At 46.8% G+C, this 6,682-nt stretch overlaps 1 long non-coding RNA gene across 2 annotated transcripts; it reads right to left on the reverse strand.

The window, feature by feature from the left end:
- Positions 1 to 778: 778 nt before the first annotated feature.
- Positions 779 to 5,332, reverse strand: LOC311432581. 2 transcript variants are annotated; one of them, XR_014690147.1, is made up of 3 exons: positions 5,090 to 5,268; positions 3,789 to 4,346; positions 779 to 2,967 (listed from the first exon to the last, which is right to left on the reverse strand). It is a non-coding gene; the product is annotated as an uncharacterized lncRNA (long non-coding RNA). The 2 variants fall into 2 exon arrangements; XR_014690148.1 differs by lacking the exon at positions 779 to 2,967 and having other exon boundaries at positions 3,214 to 4,346; positions 5,090 to 5,332.
- Positions 5,333 to 6,682: the final 1,350 nt, after the last annotated feature.

The raw sequence follows: 6,682 nt of genomic DNA on the forward strand, positions 1-6,682 counted from the left end.
AGCTGAGACATTCAAGTCTTGGGTGACAAGTCTTGGATCTAGAGTCCTGGTCTTAAAGGAAAGAGTGAAAAACAAACAAAAACACCAAGAAAGTCCTTACTGCCTGGTATCCTGGGCTGCATTAGGCAGACTATTGCCAGCAGGCTGAGGGAGGTGGTCCTTCCCCTTTCCTTTGCACTGGGGAGGCCACGTCTGCTGTGCTTTGTCCAGTGCTGGGCTCCCCAGTACAAGAGAGATGTGGACATACTGGAGACCAATGAAGGCCCACAGAGATGATGGACTGGAACGTCTCTCTAGTAGGGAAAGGCTGAGAGATCTGGGACTGTTTAGCCTGGAGAAGAGAAGGCTCAAGGGATGGGGGTATCCCATCAGTGTGTATAAATAGCTGAGGGGAGGGTGTGAAGGAGGCAGAGCACTTCCCATTGGTACCCCCTGACAGGACAAGTGGGCACAAACTGACACACAGGAGGCTCTGTCTGAACATTGGGGACCACTTTTTTGCTGTGAGGGTGACCAAATGTTGGCACAGGTTGCTGGGAAAGGTCATCAATAGAGAACTTCAAGAGCCAGCTGAGCATGGTCCTTGGGGGTAACCTGCTGTATGTGGCCCTGCTTGAGCAGGGGTCCCTTCCAACCTCAACCATCCTGTGGTCCTGTGAAATGGGAATCCCATGGCATCCTAATGAAACTTGTTCAAGAGTTGTGGTAACAGCAGGCATTTAATTCTGGTTTTCATCTCACTGAGAGTTGTATAATTCTGTATCTGGTTTCAGCTGCCTTTCAGTGAGGCTGAGGTACAAAACTCTGCCAGCCATGGAGCTCCTGAGGAACGTGAGTGTGTTAGTATATGGGTCTCAGGTAATCACACATGGATGGTAGCATTCTGTTCTGACCAGTGTATTTTTAGACTGTCAGCATCAAATAGAGGTTTTTGGAGAAGGTTGTAGGAACTGGAAAATATATCTGGGAGCTGTTTAGAAAGGTACATTGCTGTGTGCTAAAAGCAAGCAAATGGGGAAGAAAAATGACAGATTAAAGCTGGTTAGAGGGCCTGAGCAAATAGCCATGCCATTGAAACCGAGAGCAGACCTGTTATATTAAAGGTAAATCTCTTCACAGTTTTAATGGGAAGGAGGCACTGTTTTCAGTTTCAGCTGGGGGACTGGTGTGGAGTTTGCAGAATGAGAAGAATGGAAGAAACCTGATATGGCTGTTGGGAGGGAAATGTGAGCCATCCACTGGCAAGAGGCTTTAGGACACGCTTCAGTAAATCTCTAAGGGAGCGTAACGTGTGTCAGGTATAAGCCTACAGTGAACTATGGGAATGCTTTTCCACCTCTAAATAGTACAATACGTTTTAAGAATTCACTAGATGTGCTGTCTTATGCGTGTTGAGTCAGCCATGATGAAACATAGATCCAAAGTGAAATGAAAGTGGGAATTCTTCTGAGAAGTCTCTTCTTTTAGCCCAAGTAGACTATCGGTCGCATTGCTCACTGTGGTCTGTACCGAGCATCAGTCTATTCCCGTGCTATAATGCTGTCTTCCGTCCTGTAATTGATACTTTCTCATAAAGTACAGAACAAAGTGTCTTGCGTGCTGTATGACTAATCCTTGTTATTTCTAAGTATTGCTTTTGCAGTTTAAATACAGGCAGACACCCCTTCACCTATTGTGTGCACCTCTATTTTGAATAGTGTTGCGAGACCAGTACGTTTGAGTGGTGAATTATTTCCTGCTGGTAAGGGGAGAGGTGTCCTTGCAGAAAGGGGTACTATGAATGGGACTCTAAACACCAGGAAGGTACCGAGTGGTTTTTTTTATTATTATTTAAAGGGTTGCTTTTTCTGACACCCTTCCTTCACAAAAAAAAAAAAAAAAAAAAAAAAAAGAGCATTAATGAAAGAAAGCACTTAATGACATGAGTTGTCTTAAACAAAATTAAGGTGTTTATGTTCTCTTTTTTCTTTTTCTTTTTTTAATATGTAGCCTACCTATCACAGGTCCCTTTGCAAACACAGCACCTGCTCTGCAGATGAACACTTCATGGTCTTCTTTAGAAGGCATTTGCCTTCTCTAGTAATTTCCCTGGGTCAGACATTAAAGCAGTCCCAAACTCATTCAAGATGGGGTTACCAACCTGGCCTTCTTGCACTGAGAAATCCACAAATGGAACATAGTCTTCCTTGGTTTTCCTTATTTCCCAGGGAACCTCCTTGTTGTCCTGCATAATTTTTTTTCATTTGTTTGTTCATTTGGGGGTCTGAAGCCTTGCTGTGTTGTGCAAGTCGTCTCTCTGCCAGCCTTAGTCAATCCCACAGATCACCAGTTGTCTTCCTTTCTAGTGCAGGCTGGGTCCTGGCTGTTTAATTTCACCATCTGACATGTTAACAAGGCCATGTGTGCTAATATATTCACTGGGGTCTGACATGTGAAAGCAAACAACCCCCTCCCATAACAGTGAAAGAGTAGTGCTCACGCTCTCCGCTCTTGTGCTGGGTGGTTAATAGCAAGAACAGGGGCTGGCTCGTACATCCATGGGGTAGGATGAAGCGACCCAGGAGAATTGCTTCTGGACAAGGGCTCTTTCTGCCTGCTTTTCTTGCCAGTTTGGTCCTGCTGAGTATTCAGGTATAGTTTTGCCGAGGTCCAAGTGCTCTCTTGTAGGAATGGGGCAGGCTTTGAGTGCTTCCATCCAGCACGAATTCAACACTGGAGCTACTACAAAGAGGAAACTGTGTGCTCCTGCTGTGATCACTGAAAGGTAAAACTGAGTGCTCTTTGCTTTTTGCAGAGTCTCAGGATTTGTGGCTAGTGCATGAGATGATGAACCAAAGCCCTGAGGTTCTTATTCTCTTCCACATGCCAGCAACGGTGCAGGTATTTTTCATGGTGATCTCTGCTACTCGTCAGTCTTGGCTGGAAGGCCAACTTCAGACGTGATTTAGTGTTGGTACTTGGGCTGTGCTGAAATTATTTCAAAAGCAAGGAGACTCCTGTTACTGACACTGGCCTTGAAAAGAATTAATCTGAAATTTTGTATGTCTGTTGACCAAGAGCATGCTCAAAGTACCTGATGTTTGTTCACCTTCCTACTGTGGCAAAGATACATATTTTGAACCCAAAATCTTACTGTTATCTTTTAGAAACTAGAAAATAATATTAAAAAAAAATCAGGAATACGCAGGTCAATCAAACTCGCTGACAGACCAATCATCTTATGACACTTTAATTGTTGCTATTTTATTATGAAAATAACTTTGTGCAAAGCCTCCTTCTATAAGGAAGGGCACACACATATAATTATAGGATGCTTTTGGTGTTAAAAAAAATAAAAAGAAAAATGAAATGACTAATACATTTTGCTGGTGGAACTGACAGCTGTAACAAACCTGCTTCTCTCATCAGCCATAAGCTTTTATCTATGCCTTGTACTAATGAATAAATCATCTTATTACATAAAATTACATTCTAATTGCTCCCGTGTCAGTCTATTTCAGGGTAGGCCGAAGCAGTAAGGTTCCCTTGATGCCTGGGTTTTCCTGTTCTGTTTGACTGCTGAGCAGTCACATTTGCAAGTGCCTGCAAAAGGACTTGAAGGAGAGGAAAAAACGAGGAGGGGACTGGAGGAAGGCAGGAGATAAAGAGAGAGAAGGGCAAGAGGGCGTGTGAAGGGGATAGGGAATAAATGGGAGAGACACGAGAGTTTTTGAATGGAAAAAACAAATGAAAAGCATTCGGAAAAGCCAGTGGGAAGAGAGGGAAGATGAGTCAAAACTACGGCAAACCTTTTTTGTGTTAGGCCTTGTGCAGAGCAGCTCATGGGAGCTCGCGCCGTTCCCAGCAATGGAAGGTCTTGCTTCGGTGCTCACACCTTCCTGATTTGATTAGGGCCGTGCTGCTTCCTTTGTTGGGTTTTGGATGATACAAAACCATTGCTATTCATGCTGGCAGCTCATGGACGGCTGCAGGCAGTTAGAATTAAACTGCAATTTAGGATTTGTTGTCCTGGGCAAATTCGGAATAAAATTCATACCTCAGCAGCATCGGTCTCCATGCCTCATGAAGACCAGGGCTTTGTCTACAATGGCAGAATTAAAATCTGTAGTTTCTGATGCTTACATGTGTGTATGGATAAGAGTGGCTCAGTGGGGCTGATTCTCAGGGCAGTGTGAAGCTCTTTCTTGGTCCTCATGATATGGGCTGTGCTTCTGGACGCCTTGTTCTTCATCTCGATTTCTGCTGCTGCTAAACAGCTGTGGCCGTTTTGTGTGACAGGAGACTTTCCTCAAGCTCTGACAAGTTGTCACGGTCTAAGATCTCCTATTTGTCACTTAAAACGTTACCTGGAAAACGTTAATTGATCATTTAATGCTGTAGAGTGAAGAGATGTATCCCCCCACCCCTTCTTGTCATCAAGTCAGGTGATTGATTCTCAGATAAGAGAAAATGGCAATTTGGGCAGGCTTTGTGTAGTAGAGAACGTTTTTCCAAATTAACTACAACTAAATGACTTGGAATTCATCCTTCAACTATCAGCAAGCTTTATTAACTCTCATATATTGATTTTATTTACGTTGATGAGAAAGAGGGTTGAACGCAAGTAAGACTCACACAAAACTGAGTGCGTCTGTATAGAAATTGTGCAGCTTTAATTAATTTGGTTTAACAACTAATTTAATTGGAGCTTCCTGTTGTAGAGAAGGGATTTGGTGGAGTTCCTAAGTGATTGATTTAATCATTTGCAAAAGGGAAAGGGAGTCTCACTACTCATTACTCTTCTAAGATGTACTAGAACTACATCCAGAATTTTTGCTGCTTGCTTTCGTATTACAAGATCCTTATCTTACCTAACACTGTTACACTGTTTTTTTTTTTTTTTCTTTTTTTTTTTTTTTTTTTCTGAAAGAACAGTATTAGGATAATGCATTATAAGCTAATGAAACTGGTTAAGTGAGGACACATGATTCATTGTTTAAGATTGTTTACAGTTCTCTTTTATACGTTGTATGTAAAGTAGATTTACCTTAAAAGGCTGCCAAATGGAAGAATAGCTGTTGATGTGGACACTTGGAAACCTTTTTCATACCTGGTATACTCTGGATGGAACTCTGATTGGATGGAATTCGGATATCCCCAAATTTTGTTGACAGAAGTATTAAACGGAAAGAAAGAGCCACTTGCCGAGGCGATCGGCTGCGGGGCAGACGCGTTGTGCAGCGGAGCGGGGGATCGGCCAGGCAGGGCTCATTTCTCCGGCACCGAGCCCACTCGAGGGAGGGAGCCGCCAGGGCCCGGCAGCCCTCGCCAGGGAGGGGAACGAGGCCACAACGAGGCGGAGGCGGAGCCAGCAGCCAGCAGCCAGCAGCGCCCCCTCCCCGGCCGTTCTAACGCTGCCCCTAGGGAGCGCGGCCACCAGGACGGGCAAACAGCGCGTGGCGCCTCAGAAGGGAGTGGCGCGGCAGTTGGCGCAGGCAGGGCGAGCAGGCAGGGCAGAGCGCGCCCCGCCCATACGAACACCTCCTCTAACGGCGGTCTGCCGCTAGCTCAGCTGCGATGGTGTACACCAAGCACGGTGATCTCTCCAGGAAGCCTGTACACACCCAGACCGACTGCCCGCTCAAAACTGCGGCAGTTCAGGTCTCCGGGTGCAGGGAGTGGCTGAGCCTGTTGCTACCACCTGCGGGGGGCAGAGAGACTGTGTGCGTGAGGTGCGAGCAGGTGGACGACCTGATCCGCCTCATGGCAGAACTCGAGGAGGAGGTTGAGAGGTTGAGGGATATCAGGGAGTGTGAGCAGGACATAGACTTGTGGAGCAACTCCCTGCGCGGCCTGAAGGACAGGGACTGGGGTGAGACACCCCAAATGGGCATGGACCCCCTCCCCTGCTGCTGTTGGGCAGAGGCAGGGCACCTAGGAGTTGAGGAGGAATGGAAACAGCTCGACATCGCAGGCGATGCCCTCCCCCACACTGGCCCCCCCTTCCCAGGTGCCCCTATGCAACAGGTTTGAGGCCCTGGAGCTTGAGAGACCAGTAGCTGAGGAAGAGGTACAAAGTCTACCCAGGAGGATGCCTAGGGCGAGGAAGTCGACTCCAGGCCTCAGGACTGCCTCCAGCAGGACAGAAAGAAGGGTGATTGTTGTGGGTGACTCCCTTCTCAGGGGAACAGAGGGACCTATTTGTCAGCCTGACCCTACCTGTAGGGAAGTCTGCTGCCTCCCTGGGACCAGGGTCAGGGACATTGCCAGCAATCTTCCCAACTTGGTTCACCCCTCTGACCATTATCCTCTTTTAATAGTCCAGGCTGGCAGTGATGACATTGAAGAGAGAAGCCTGAAGACCATCAAACGGGACTTTAGGGGACCGGGACGGTTAGTGGATGGAGCGGGAGTACAGGTGGTGTTTTCATCCATCCCTGCGGTGCAGGGAGGGGTACAGAGATGACATGGAAAGCCCACCTGACAAACATGTGGCTCAGAGGCTGGTGCCAACACAGAATTTTTTTTTTTTTTGACAATGGGGCGCTTCACTCGGCACCCGGCCTGATGGCTGCAGACGGGTCCCTATCTCTAAGGGGAAAATGGATCCTGGGCTCATTGAGAGGGCATTAAACTAGGTAAGAAGGGGGACAGGGCTGAAACAAGGCTTGTTAGAGCTGTGCCAGGGGGAACAATGGCAAGG

Source organism: Aythya ferina (genome assembly GCF_964211825.1).
Source record: "Aythya ferina genome assembly, chromosome: 2".
In the NCBI taxonomy this organism is placed as follows: Eukaryota; Metazoa; Chordata; class Aves; order Anseriformes; family Anatidae; genus Aythya; species Aythya ferina.